The following is a 14,812-nucleotide window of genomic DNA, read 5'->3' as shown; positions in this document are numbered from 1 at the left end:
AAATATTCACTTACTTCCTGAGTTGCAGAAACAATTTTAAGTATTGGCAAAATTAAAGAAAATAGACTCCATCCTCTGTCAGTTTATATTTAATAAAGTAAAAAGGCAAATACCAAGGCAGGTACATTACATGTGGTAATTGCTAGAATAGGAATAAACAGGATCGCATGAAAGTGCATCTAACAAAATACTTAGGGAAGAAAGAAGGGGTTGAAAACATTACAGTGAAGGAGAAATCTATAATGAGGCCTGAGGGATGAAGCTGAGTTAAAGGATAGGTGTCTACAGATAAAGGGAATTATAAATAGTTTAAAGATAAAGGCAGACAAAAGTCCAAAAAAGTATGATATATTTACGAACTAGCAAGACTTCAGTAAAAATTAACCAATATAAGCAGTTTGAAAGGAAAGAATAAAACTGAAGATATAGGAAGGACCAGACCACATGCCAGGACAGGGCATTTGGAGTTTGTCCTGTAAAAAAGGGCCACTAACAGGTCTTGGAAACATTCATTTCTTCATATATTGCACATCTAGTGTATGCCAAGCACTCTTTCAGATATGTTTTATTGTTTTTTCCTCACAACAACCCTGTGAGGTAGGTGTAAAAATTCTCAATTAACAGTTTTTTTTTCTTTTTAAACCTTGAAGTTGTTAAGCAATTTACACTTGAATAAATAGCCACAAATGGCAATCAGGATTCCAGACTACACTACAGAAAATACATTAGAAAGATGATACACACATATATATATACACACACACATTTATCCACAAGACACACAGTAATTTCGGTGTTTAAGGAAATTTTTAATGCAATAAATGCTTAAAACTATATTAAAGATTATGAGGTTTATGACATCAATAGTTCTTGTGCAAACCTATATATTTACACTTTTCAACTAATTCAATTTATGTTGAAAAGTGCAAAATTCATAAATATAAGCAGAAATTATTTGATATGTAAATTAAGAGTTTACAAGACTGATATGAGTAGAATTTTGCTCCTTTTATTTGCCTAAGATTATAAGGGACAAAAACAGAAAACAAAAAATTTCACATTTATTTCTAAAAAATTAAAATTCTATGTATTATCCAATGAATATAAATTATATTTTCTGTGGTAAAAAGTGAAATACTAAAGGTTTATTAAATAAAGTGTTTAAAATATTAACCATTTTAGTATAAAAATAACTGCCCATGTAATATATTATTGCAAAATCATTTATCTATTATTGATTTAAAAATTTGCAGATTTAATGAGATGTTTAATCTCAATATCATATCACAATAATTTGTTCAAAAAACTGATGAAAATATTTTTTAATATCTGTTTGGGTTGGGTATAAAACTATGTTCTTAATTTGAAAGATTTTTTTAAATTATTTATTTATTTATTTACTTATTTTTATTGTTGGTTGTTCAAAACATTACATAATTCTTGATATATCATATTTCACACTTTGATTCAAGTTGGTTTTGAACTCCCATTTTTACCCCGTATACAGATTGCAGAATCACATCAGTTACACTTCCATTGATTTACATATTGACATACTCATGTCTGTTGTATTCTGCTGCCTTTCCTATCCTCTACTATCCCCCCTCCCCTTCCTTCCCCTCCCCTCCCCTCTTCTCTCTCTACCCCTCTACTGTAATTCATTTCTCCCCCTTGTATTATTTTTCTTTTTCCTCTCACTTCCTCTTGTATGTAATTTTGTATAACCCTGAGGGTCTCCTTCCATTTCCATGCAATTTCCCTTCTCTCTCCCTTTCCCTCCCACCTCTCATCCCTGTTTAATGTTAATCTTCTCATGCTCTTCGTCCCTACTCTGTTTTTAGTTACTCTCCTTATATCAAAAATCATTTGTTTTTTTAGGAATTGGCTGGCTTCACTTAGCATAATCTGCTCTAATGCTATCCATTTCCCTCCAAATTCTATGATTTTGTCATTTTTTAATGCTGAGTAATACTCCATTGTGTATAAATGCCACATTTTTTTTATCCATTCGTGTATTGAAGGGCATCTAGATTTTAGAGGATTTTATAAACCTAACAAAGTACCTGAAAATATAAAGTTATTGACTGAAACTCTATTTAAGAATGTTACTTTTGGTATGGATTTTATGTAATTTAAATTATTTAAAAATTTTAAAGTACACAAAAAATAAAATCCACACCAAAAAGCTCACTGCCTTATACCTTCTTATTTCCTTGCATAATCCTCTGCTTTCTTTTTAAAGCTTCCACTTGAAAGCCATATGTTGCCAGAACATTAATGATAGAAATACACATTACTAAATATTTTAAAATTCATATTATTTATGCATATGCTTCATTTTTACTATTAAAACTGAAAATTATAATGGAAAATATAAGGAATAAGGATCTCATCAAGATTTAATTACTTTTAATCTAGCATTTATTTCTGAGTTTCAAAACTATTAAGTTGAATATTAAGTAAGTAATGATCATAACCACAATTCTAGCCCTTCAGATTAAGAGGAGGGTCCTCCCTTTCAAAAGAATCAAGTAGAGATATTGGGTACTTATTATATGTAATGAGAATAATCTTTAAATACACAAATGGTTCAAATATATAATATACAATTATCTAAAACACTAGATTTATTTTTGATTACATAAGCAGTGCATTTTCATTAAATTCAAACAATACAGATGTGTATTCAATAAAAAGTTTCCACCTAATTCCCTTTTCCAAATATCATACACCAGTTATATTAATATATTAGATTCATGTGGCTTAATATTCAATCTAATTAGTTGTCAAATTATACTACCCACAAATATAAAATATAACATTTAATATCCTATATAATTTATAAAAATATAGAGCTTGTAAGCCCTGCCTTTTCACTAAAACTTAAAATAGTATTTAAAACATATCATCTGTTTCTTCAAATGATTAAGATTATTTCCATCAATAAAATGAATGAGATTAAGAAACACAATTACACTGTAGAAAATGCAAAGGAACCAGTAATAGCACCTCAAATATTTCCTATGTTCATAAAAATAGCCTCTTGTTAGAGTTACAAAAATATATTATATCTACTCTATATTATTAAAATATTAGTGTTCACTTCATTTGTGCTTTGACAATTAAATGAAGTATTAAGTCCATGCAATAAGGAGTCTCATTAAAAATTTGAGTTTTTGTTAATATCTCTACTCTGAATACAAATTTTCTTATTTTTCTTCTATTTCTCTTGATGCTCTGTATTGCAAACCACACTAAGATAAGAATTGTATTTCCTCATTCTCAAAAAAATTATATTTTGAAACAGTCTGAATATCTTCATTATAAAATCAGAGATAGTTGAAAGTGTTCAGAGGAAATCTGACCTCCCTTTTGACGATATTGCAACATTAATTAACAAAAATAATACTCCAGAACAAAGCCAACTGTACTAAAAAAATCTTGGTTACATAATGTCAGGTACAATTCTGAATACAAGAATGCTCCCAAAGTTAAAGAGAAAACACACAAAGAAAGGGTCTTTAGAAAATAATTTCTTCCACCCACTTTATTTTACAAGTAGACAAACTATAGTTTGAAGTAAAATTTTACTTGCTTTCACTAGAAAGAATCTATAGACATAGATGTGTGCACAAATGTCTTAACTTTCAACATAAAATTTAAAGTTACCTAAACCAAATGACATTACTTTCACACAATTAACGACTCGGTGAAAATCAAGAAACCCTGATTTTTTTTCACATAAAAATGTCTATAAATACAGCAAAAAATAAATAAGTAAATAAAAACAAATAATACCACTGACTAAAAAAACCCTAAAGTGATAAAATAGAATCAATTTCATTCTGTAACAGGAGACACAGAAGTTTCTAATGTTATTTTATCATCCCAAAAGGCATAAACATGCCAGACTACTACTAAAGAAAGTACTTTTATCAAATTGCTTTTACAAAAGGAAAAAAACTCATTAAATAAATGGGAGACATAGACTAAAATACATAAGTGGAAGTTCATTTATTCACTGTTTCTCTTCTCTTATGCTTTGTTTCAGTATGTTAAAAAAATCAGTTTCTAAATAAAGGAATCAAAACTAGGTTCATCATAAACTAGCTATTACAAAACTTTTTTAAAGAAAAAAACTTTTTTAAAGAAAGCATTAAACCTAAGACATAAAACACTGCAAACAAAGTTGATTAATATGTTCCAGTTGAATTACAAGTTGATTTGCTATTTTGAGAAAACAGCTCTAAAATATAAGATTAATGTGATTATTTGAAAATATGTAAAAACAATTTCTTTTAAGTTTCATCAAAAGTGATGACTTTATAAAAGTATTTTAGCTTCACTTTCTTTCAAAATAAAATAATTTCCAAGGAGAGGTGCATCTGTTATTCTATTTGTCACCAATCAAAAATTAGTTGACATCAAAATAAAATTTAGAGCCAGGGAAAACAGTTTAACTGACCTCTATACATTTTGAAATGATGTTTCCCAGTTATTTGTTATTCTCTCTTATTGAGTTTTCCAGTCTAGGGCAGGTACACAAGAAACTTACAGTCTATGTAGTACTCCTAGTCAGTTTCACTCTGCAGATGGCACAGTGGAGAAATACCTTCTGTACAGGACCATGTACAATTTCTTCTGCAGATGTCAGCACCTAGGGGAAAGTGCGCTGTTAAACAGTTGCTGCGTTCCACCTCAGAAGTGGCTGCAATTCGGTGGTGGGTGAAGTGATTCCTGTACATATATACAGGGATGAAAAGTACTATAGAAAATGAAAATATTTCAGAACAAAAGTGGCTGTCTGAAAATTGTGCCACAGTAAGAGAATACATCATCCAATCACAAGAGACCTACACAGATGGTTATCATTCATTTAAAAACTGAATGTTAATGACTTCAAGAAAGGGAGAAATACAGTTCAATTCACAACATAATTATAAACCAAGCATTAAAATATGTTTAAAAAAATAAAACCTCAACATTTTATAGTAATTTATAACATGATTTCTATAGTAATTTACCTAAAACTAAACAAGTACATACAGTAAGGTTTTTCACTCTATCCAACTACTTTAAATGCTTTTATTTGAAATGACAATTCAGGGGGGCAAAACAGTCCAAAATAGATGAGATACTGAAATTGAAGCACAAACAACATGAAAATACCTAAAAAGAAATATAAGAAAAAACATTGTGAAATTCTGATTTTATATTGTAAAACCAATTTTATGAAATAACTGGTCATCAATAACTAGCTAAATTATTTTTCATGTAATAAGAGTTTTAAAAGTGATCTCATATGAAAGGACAACTTTTCTTCTCCAAAGTCAAACTGAATTAAAATCTAGACAGTATTTATTCTTAGCCGATATAAACAGTTAATTAAGAATAAGAAAATTTTAGTTCATTGATACAGAAAATTATTACCACATAGTAGTTTAACTACCATAGCACATTTTCTACATGATTTATCTTTCATGGAATCAGATCAAATTGGACAAAGCTCTCTAAGACACCATGAATCACTAGGTTGAAAGGACTATCCTTCTAAATGCTCATCTCTAGGCAAGGCTACTGTTCATACTACTCTGAGGAGGTAACTGTTTATTTCAAAATATTCACACATTTTCTTTCTAAAACAGACTATGAGTGTTTGTGACAAATTCAACAAACCTGACTGCTAAATGTGTGTGTCTCCACAGTCAATCTTTTCTGAATCTCACTTGCTACATAACAGAATTTACTTTGGCATATATCAATACAGTTAAAGATAACCTAACATTTTCTGTTCAGCTTTCTTAAATTCTTTATGAATAGATATCATTTCCTTTAAATAACAAAGGTGATAAAGGAAGAAAGAAAAAAACGTTTTCCAGTATCCTTATTATTAAAAAAGACTTAGACCAGGGATTCCACTCTAGGATACACATAAAGAGTTTATGGAATACAGGGATTCTGCAAAACTTTCATACTAAAATCAAGATGTAGTACATGAGTTCACACATACATTTTTCTAGGGCAAATGAGCCACAGGCTTTTATGAGGTTTCTCAAAAGGCTCTGTGACCACCTCCCAAAAAGAAACTACTCATAAATGATGTTCAATAAAATCAACTGAATAAAGCAGATGTAATCTTTTAAAATTAAATGTGCAGCAGCTGTTACTTCTCATGTGAAATAAAAAATGATCAGGGGTGTTTCAATGACTAAATGAAAAAAACTCCTATAAGGCACAAAGTACAATACCAGATCTATTTATCATTGATAGTAGTAGTTGTTCAGAAGAGCTATCTCAACCAAATAATAATTGTTTACTACTATATAATTCCATGATTTTATTTTTGTTTAGCTGTGTCTTCTAAAAAAATATCACAAGCCAACTAAGTTCCACATTATTTCAGATACAAAAATGTCAAATACAAGTTGTGGAATTCTGCCACATATTCTAATAGTATGCATTTCCAAAAAGCCACATTGGTCTCTTTTTTTACTGCACTAACTAGAGAGTCAAATGTGGAAAACATTTAACTAAAATTGCTTATATAAAACAATTATTTCCTTTATTAGTCTTTTATTCATATTGACATTCAAACAAAAATTCTAAATTTTAAGAATTTTTGGGAGGGGTGCTGGGGATTGAACTCAGGGGCACTCGACCATTGAGCCACATCCCAAGCCCTATTTTGTATTTTATTTAGAGACACGATCTCACTGAGTTGCTTAGTGCCTCACTTTTGTTGAGGCTGTCTTTGACCTTGATATCCTGCTTAGGCCTCCCTAGCAGCTGGGATTTCAGGTGTGCACCACTGCGCCCAGCTCTAAATTTGAGAATCAGAAGGGGACTTTTGAAAGGAACCACATCTTTTCCAATGATAATACAATTAATACTTTCACATTTATATATCATTTTCCCTCATCCTTTTAGTTTTCTGTAGATAAAAGATAATAAAAATAATTCATACATGTACATCCAATAATTCATAGATATACATTCTTAAAAAAAAATCCTTGAGCTAACACCAAGGAGATCAGCCTCACCTTTTTAAACACATTCAGAATGCCTAAAAATGGTATTACAAAACAGTGTGTATGGTTATCATGAAGACTCTGGTTATTTTTAAATACTCATAAAAATGGTAAGTGAACTGGTACCATATCTTAAGGATACTCAGTGAGAAATAAAGATACTCTCTGAAATAACAGCACCCAAAGCAAATATAACATTGTTTCCCAACTATTTCAAATATAAAGAATCTTTATTCTAGAGTCTTTTTTATGATAGGAGTTACATTTCATGTATTCACACACCAAAAATAGCAGTAGGAAAAAAGGAAATAGGTTTTAAGTAAAGGCATTGAAGGAAGAGAGAAACATAATTTAGTATTCAGAATACTGCAATGAAAAGAATGGGAGTGGGACAGCAGGGACCTATGAGAAAAAGAATAATCATCACAGGTCCAAATGTGCCAAGGAATATCCAGATGCTTTCCTCCAAAGAATGGCATTTAGATAATTATTTTATTAAAAGTTCTAACAGTAACATCGAATATGAATTAGAAATATAGACATTCACTGAGGTAATGATTATGGGAACATACATTTGGGAATAATAAAAGAACTTGATGAAAAAATATATAATACTATGTAAAACCCTGTAATAGTAAAAGTCATGTAAGTCAAAGTTATTTCCTAAGGTTTGACTCTAGAAATTAGCATCCATTCATTCATTCATTCATTTAATAGCAAAGAAACTGACAGTCTCCTATGGGTCAGGTACCATTTTAGGGACTAGGTAAAGCACTAAACACAGGAGTTCATGATCTGCCTTCTTGAAAATTATATGTAATAGAAGAAATGAATACTAAACTATTAAATATATAATATTCATTATGGAAATTAGTATATAAACCAAAAATAAAGTAAGTCATGGGAACAGAATGATAAAAACGTTATTTTAACAGGATACTCAAAGAACCTAGAGGAAGCAGCATTTATTTGAAGAATTAAATGTAATAAATGGGTTAAGATTACTGTAGACAAACTGAAGAGTAAAAACAAAGCCCTGAGATAGGCACATGCAATCAAAACTTGTAGTCAAATCATGCAGGAATTTCTGTGTCATAATAAGGATCTTGATTTTTTAAAATTATTACAAAAAGCCACTGCTGTATTTTGACTGAGGGAATAAAATAACATGTTTAATCTTTTAAAAAGATCACATCACTTGCAGGAGTGGAAATAGAATTATCAGAGGTAAGTCTGGAACTACTAGAAAGATTAATACAATTCACATAATAGAATATCAGACGGGACTTTTCCCACTGCTCACGGACAAGCAATTAGAACCCAAGTCTAAGAACAATGAGACATAAGTCAAGCCTTTCACAATTAGAAGACAGCCTTAAATAAGTAAGAGCCACTATCATTCTATAACCTATACATCTTTCTCTTCTTCAGTTCTTCTTTACCTGAGAACTACTGTTTTCTGGCTCCATCTTAAGGCAGTCAATCTACCATCACCTGAGTTTGCTTCACTGACCTACATGAAGTAAATCTACATGAATAGTGATAATGACAAGTGTGCAAGCCAAATGAGAGTTGGTTTAAAAGACTAAAAAGAAGGGAAGACTGCTATCAATTGGATTTCTGGGTATGTGTTAGACTTGCTTATAATTCCATACCTATTTCCTTTCCCTGTACCTCTCTCTGTGAAGAGAGCAAGAAAGATCTAGAGTTAAAAAACAGGCTAGAGAGAACTGGAACCATTACCTGCAATAACAAAAAAACAAATGAACAAAAAAAAAAGTGTTTTACTACACAAGTAACTGAACTTGAATCTCCAGTAAATAAGGACCTTTGTAGTCAGAGGCTATGGTTATACTGGAGAAGGAGAAACTGAGAAAGAGTAGAAAAGGACAATCCAAAATTGGATGGCAGAACATTCTAAAAATACTGTCACCTTCCCAAAATATTATACATATATGTCCGATTAGAGAGCTAGCATGTGTTTCTCATCCACACAGAAAGCAAGTCAGTATGAGGCTGGGCAAGAGAGACAACAAAAAAAAAAAGGGGGGGGGGCGGACAACAAAGGTGTCACTTAAGAGATCTTTTTCCCTTTCTACCTCTGACATCAAATACAGAAGAAACAGAAATATGACTAAAAGAGCAGATCACTCTATTCACTAGAGTGAGCAGAGTGAATGACCACACTTTAACCTAGTTCTATACTTCAATCTCCTAGAAAAGTTCAAATGGCATTAAGTAAACAGGGAAAAATTAAATTTTAAATTTACTATAATTTTAAATTCAAAATAGATTAAACTGACCTTCTAAAATTCCACAAAAGCTATGATATCTTGAGAGAGATAAAGAAACAAAAAACAAGTGATTTGACCAATTATAAACAAAGGTCATATTAGAGAAAAATAAAACAAATATAGCCCTTATACTTAATTTTCTACCTTGATTTATACTATATTCTGAAATAGTTAACACCAATAAACTAGTGATTTTAATTATTTATCTTTTAAACTTATTCTATGAATATCAGGTTGAATACATTTATTATATTGCTTTTTTATTCTTAGTAATAATCAGCAGCTACTTGACTATGAAATTTATAAGGGATTTCTTAGATTTTTTCTTCTGTATATAAAATATTCTTAAAATCTGTAAATATTGTCTTATTGCAAATACTAAAAATTAAAATAACATAAATACAAATATTTTGTGCATCTGTAGAGAATAGTAGGCTTTATATAAACTAAAAAGTAAAATCCCCTAAATAAGATGCCTTATCTAGAAGCTTGCAGATCAGAAAGGCTCTAAAAAAGGAAAGAATAAAAAACTTTTTTTGTTTTTTTTATTCATGTTGGACTCACTGAAAACACAATTTAAGAGTATATTCCAGTTTCATAGCTTAATAACAGTGTCTTCCACTTTTCATACATTTTCAAGCATATTGCACTTAATATTTAAAGGTACATTCTCTAAAAATTCAGGCATTTCTTTTTTCTTAAGAGGAAATCAGCTTTTTGCCTGTCTAAATTATGCATGACCTTATATATTTAAATGTTACATGTTCAGAGAATAGAAACTCATATTCCATTGATGTTTATGTCTGTTCATGTAATCTTCCCATTCATTTTACAATTACTCATCATCCTAAGTTATGACATGTATATTCAATACATATTTTATCAGTCATTCCTTCTGAAAAGTGCAACATGATGAAGAGAAAGTAATGTGAGTCAAAAATACAAAATAAAGTTCTATATTATACCTTTTTAAGTCTACTTTCTCATAGGCTATAGAAAGAAATATTTTCAATTACAAGTATATTGAAAAATGTAAAGAAAAGCATACAAACTTAATTCATCCCAAGTTACAAATTAATTCACTATAAGCTAACATCAATCAATATGACTTGATAAGAATCAATTTGTGTGATGAAATAACTCTTCTTGCCTCAAGAATATTTAATTGAAAAAGAGTTATCACATCAAAAATCAATAATCTGCAATGGTAATTTGTAATTGCATAAACACTGGGACAATTTGTAAGACTTATTTTACAATTGTTTGTAAATGTATAAAATGTGGTTGCTTCAATAAGAAAAATTCGAAGTAATCTGGTATTACACTAACAAAATATGTTCATGGATCTACATGAGGATAACCATAAACTCTGATGAAAGAAATATTAAGATGCACATAAGTAAAGACCTATCCAATATAGATAGAAGAAACATAGTCGTTAAATTGTCAGTTCTTCCCACCTTTATCTACAGACTAAATAGAAGCCAAATCAAAATCCCAACAAGTTATTTTGCAGATACTAACAAACTGATTCTAAAGTTTATATGAAAAGACAAAAAACTTGAAGAACCAAAATAATACCTAAGGAAGAGAACAACTTTAAGACTTCTATAAAGTGGTTAATACAAACCATTATAGTACAAGTGAAAAAAAAAAAAACAGACAAACTGATCAATGGAATGGAAAGAAAAAGATCCCAGAAATAAGCCCAGGTAAATACAGTCAATTGATCTTTTGCAAAGAAACAAAGGCAATTCAATGGAAAAATCATTGATTTTTTTCAACAAATTTTGCTGGAACAACTGGACAAGCACATGCAAAAATTAAATCCTAATAGAGATCATAAACTTGCATAATAAATTAACTCAAAATTCATCAAAGACAAAACTACTCAATTTCAAGAAAGATAACAAAAGTAAATTAAGGCGATTTGGGGGTTAACAATGATGCTTCTAGCTACAATGTCAAATGCATATTCATATGTAAGGAAATAATTGATCAGCTGGAATCTTTCACCCTGTGGACAACACAACCAAGAAAATAAAAGCCACAAATAGAAAATATTTGCAAAACAGGTATCTGATTAAAAAAAATAATAATAAACTAGTACCCAAAATAATGAAAAAGCTCAGAAAATTATACAACTACATTAAAATATGAGTAAAAGATCTGAACAAACACATAACCAAAAAGATAAAATGAAGGCAAACAAGCAGATGAAAAGATACTCAACGTCATATGTATATTAATTCCATAGACCTGCATAACACTGTACTACAGAGATGTTTTCTATCAGTTCTGGAAACAAAAGACAAGAAATTGGATGTGGAAGTGTTGGCCTAATTGATTCCTTTTCACAACTGTGAGGAGAGGACAGGATCTGTTCCATGGCTTTCTTTTTTAATTTTTCAATTCATTTTTTTTAAAAAAATAAATGACAGCAGAATGCATTATACTTTTTACTACACATATACAGCACAATTTTTCATATCTCTGGTTGTATATAAAGTATGTTCACATCAATTCATGTCTTCATACATGTACTTTGGATAATGATGTCCATCACATTCCACTATCCTTGCTAACACCCTGCCCTCTCCCTTCCCCTCCCATCCCTCTGCCCTATCTAGAGTTCCTCTATTCCTCCCATGTCCTGCAAATGGCCATCTTCATGTCCTCATAGCATTCTCTCTGCATATGAACCTTTTTTTATAGTTGTAGTTGGACACACACCTTTATTTTATTTGCTTATTTTTATGTGGTGCTGAGGATCGAACCCAGGGTCTCACAATGTGCTAGAGTACTCTACTGCTGAGCCACAACCCCAATTCCATGCATGTGTATCTTTATGGACAAATTTCAGCTTTCATAAAGTACCAGTACAATGGTTAAACTCACTATAAGGACCTCAATTTTACTTTATTACCTTTGTAAAGATCCTATCTCCAAATAAGATCACATACTGAAGTACTGAGTGTTAAAACATAGATATCTGAATTTTGGATGAAAATAATTCAATCCATAGCAATAGCTCATTAAGAAACTACAATCAAAACAACAATGAGATGTTCCTCAGGATATAATATAATCCAAAAATCCAACAATACTAAACATTACTAGGATATACAGCAACAGGAGAAATGCTTATTCATTGCTGTAGGAAATGCAAAAGAGTAAGGCAATTTTGGAAAACAGTCTGGCAGTTTCTTACAAACATACTCTTATCACAGGATACAGCAATCACATTGCTTAGTATTTACAAAAATGAGTTGAAATTTTATGTCTACATTAAAACCTTCATATAAATGTTTATAGCAGCTTTATTCATAATTGCCCAATATTGGAAATAAAGAAGTTCCTCAATTGGTGGATGGTTAAACAAAGTATGGCCCACATCCATACAATGGAATATTATTTCGAGATAAAAGAAATGAGCTAACGTCTCCAAAAGACAGAGAGGAAACTTAAATGAAGAACATCAATCTAAAAAAGCAACATAGAATGATTCCAAGTATAAAATGTTCTGAAAAAGACTATCCAAATTAGTAAATAATTTGTATTTACCAGGGATGCACTGAAAGGGAAATGAGATTTTAGAGCAGTAGAACTTTTCTGTAGGATACTGTCATTGGGATACTTGTCATTATATATTTGTAAAAGCTCATAAATGTACAATTAAAAAGTGTAGCTCTTAATGTAAGTTATGGATTTCACTTAATAACATCACAATGTTAGCTCATCATTTATAACACCTGTACCACACTAATGCAAGTTGTTTATAATAGAGAAAACAGTGTAGTAGGGGAAAGGGAAACTAGGACAAGAAGAAATATATGGTAACTCCTTGGACTTTCTACTATTTTTCTGTAAGTCTAAAACTACTATTAAAATGTCTATTCATTTTGAAAGTTGTTGTCTATTAAGAATATCAATAAGTAAAGAGTAATTACATGGAAATAGGAACAAACCAAAAAAGTCTAAGTACCAATGGTGATATTATTAGTCTTCCAACAAAAGTCATGAAAGGAAATTAGAGAAAAGATATATCTAATTTTAAAATATGGTAAGTGGAATGTAATGCAAGTAGAAAAACAAATAACATTAGTATATTTAATGGATGGTATGCAAATGAGCTTATGAAAGTAGAAATTTTTATCCTCATTTTTCCAGTCACACTGTATTACAAAGGTATTTTTTATTTGAATAAAATTTTTTATTTGAAGCCTATTTTTAAGATCACTTGCAGTTCAAAAATGAATAAAAGAGCACAATAAGTATTTCATATATTCAAAATAAGAAATAAATTCTAAACATACAATCACCCAAACATGTTTTTGTCTCATTCTAGTAACATTTCCAGTTTCTAGAATGACAGTGCATATCAAGCTATATGTTTATAAATGCAATCTCTGAGATAATACTCAGTAAAATCATAAGCTCTAAACAGGAAAATTTGAAGAAAGGTTAAGTTTAACAAAATGCTATTTTCATTTCAGAAATCCAGATAACAACATGGATATAGCAATATCGAAAGTCTGAGGTTATATATTTTCTTAAATATTCACACTATACAAACTTTAATCATTTCTAAAATTCTCTAGCCTGCCTCGTGATATTAGGATAAGACTAGGTAATATTTCTTGAGCAAAATTAAATAGAAAAATCTCTGGCAAAAATAATTCAAGGATAATTTTTTCTTCCTTGCCTAAACATTATGCATCTCACTTTGATACAATAGAAAGCTTAGGAGAGAAGAGAGTTTTAAATTAATTATGAGATGAATTTTCATCAAGGGAAGGAAAGTTTTCTATCCTTTAAAATAAAAAAGTGATTATTTCTCTAAAGTGTGTAGATTTACTCACTATGCAATCGTTATCATACTTAATGTTCTTCTCTATTCCTCAATTGCTTTTATAATTATAATACATTTTCCTGAATGGAGAAATGGCCATCAAAGCAGCAAAATATGAAATATACTGGTAGCTATATTAAAGAGCATAATGAGACAGGTAATGATCCAACAAATGTGGAAATTAAGAATAATACCCTCCTCGTTTATTAAATTCTCCACTGGTTACTATAACTCTGTGAATTTCATCAAACTAGTATTTTTAAAAATACAAAATATGTAAAATTTTTCATGTCATTTCTATAAGAGGTAGACAAATTTGCTATTGACATTTCCAAATCCCAATATCTATTAGTGATATTCAAGACACATCATACATACACAAATCTTAGAAACCTAAATATAAATATGCATTTTACTATGACTTTAATGCCATCTCCCTACTTAAGGATAAAATGAACACAAATGTCTCAAAACTCCTTAAAACATAATTTGTCATATTTAATAATATATGTCCTTAAACGCTACTTTTCTTAAATGAAAAAGAATAAATATTACAGTTTAATCTACCACAAAGTGTGGAAATAAAATATTGAAAACATTGTGTTAGTTTAGTAAAATGAAGCCTTTTTTGAATAAAG

At 30.0% G+C, this 14,812-nt stretch overlaps 1 protein-coding gene across 6 annotated transcripts in view; it reads right to left on the bottom strand.

The window, feature by feature from the left end:
* Positions 1-14,812, bottom strand: part of Nova1 (NOVA alternative splicing regulator 1) — a 134,967-nt gene that overhangs the window by 85,421 nt on the left and 34,734 nt on the right. Inside the window, exon 1 of one of the 6 annotated variants that reach the window (XM_021724678.3) lies at positions 4,556-4,654. The exons of the other annotated variants lie outside the window; for them this stretch is intronic. The gene's annotated coding sequence lies outside the window, so the exon portion shown is untranslated. Of the gene's footprint in view, positions 1-4,555; positions 4,655-14,812 lie in introns of those variants that run through there. 6 annotated transcript variants of the gene reach the window in all.

This window comes from Ictidomys tridecemlineatus, chromosome 5 (assembly GCF_052094955.1).
Source record: "Ictidomys tridecemlineatus isolate mIctTri1 chromosome 5, mIctTri1.hap1, whole genome shotgun sequence".
NCBI lineage: Eukaryota > Metazoa > Chordata > Mammalia > Rodentia > Sciuridae > Ictidomys > Ictidomys tridecemlineatus.
This window is presented reverse-complemented; position numbering and strand designations above follow the sequence as displayed.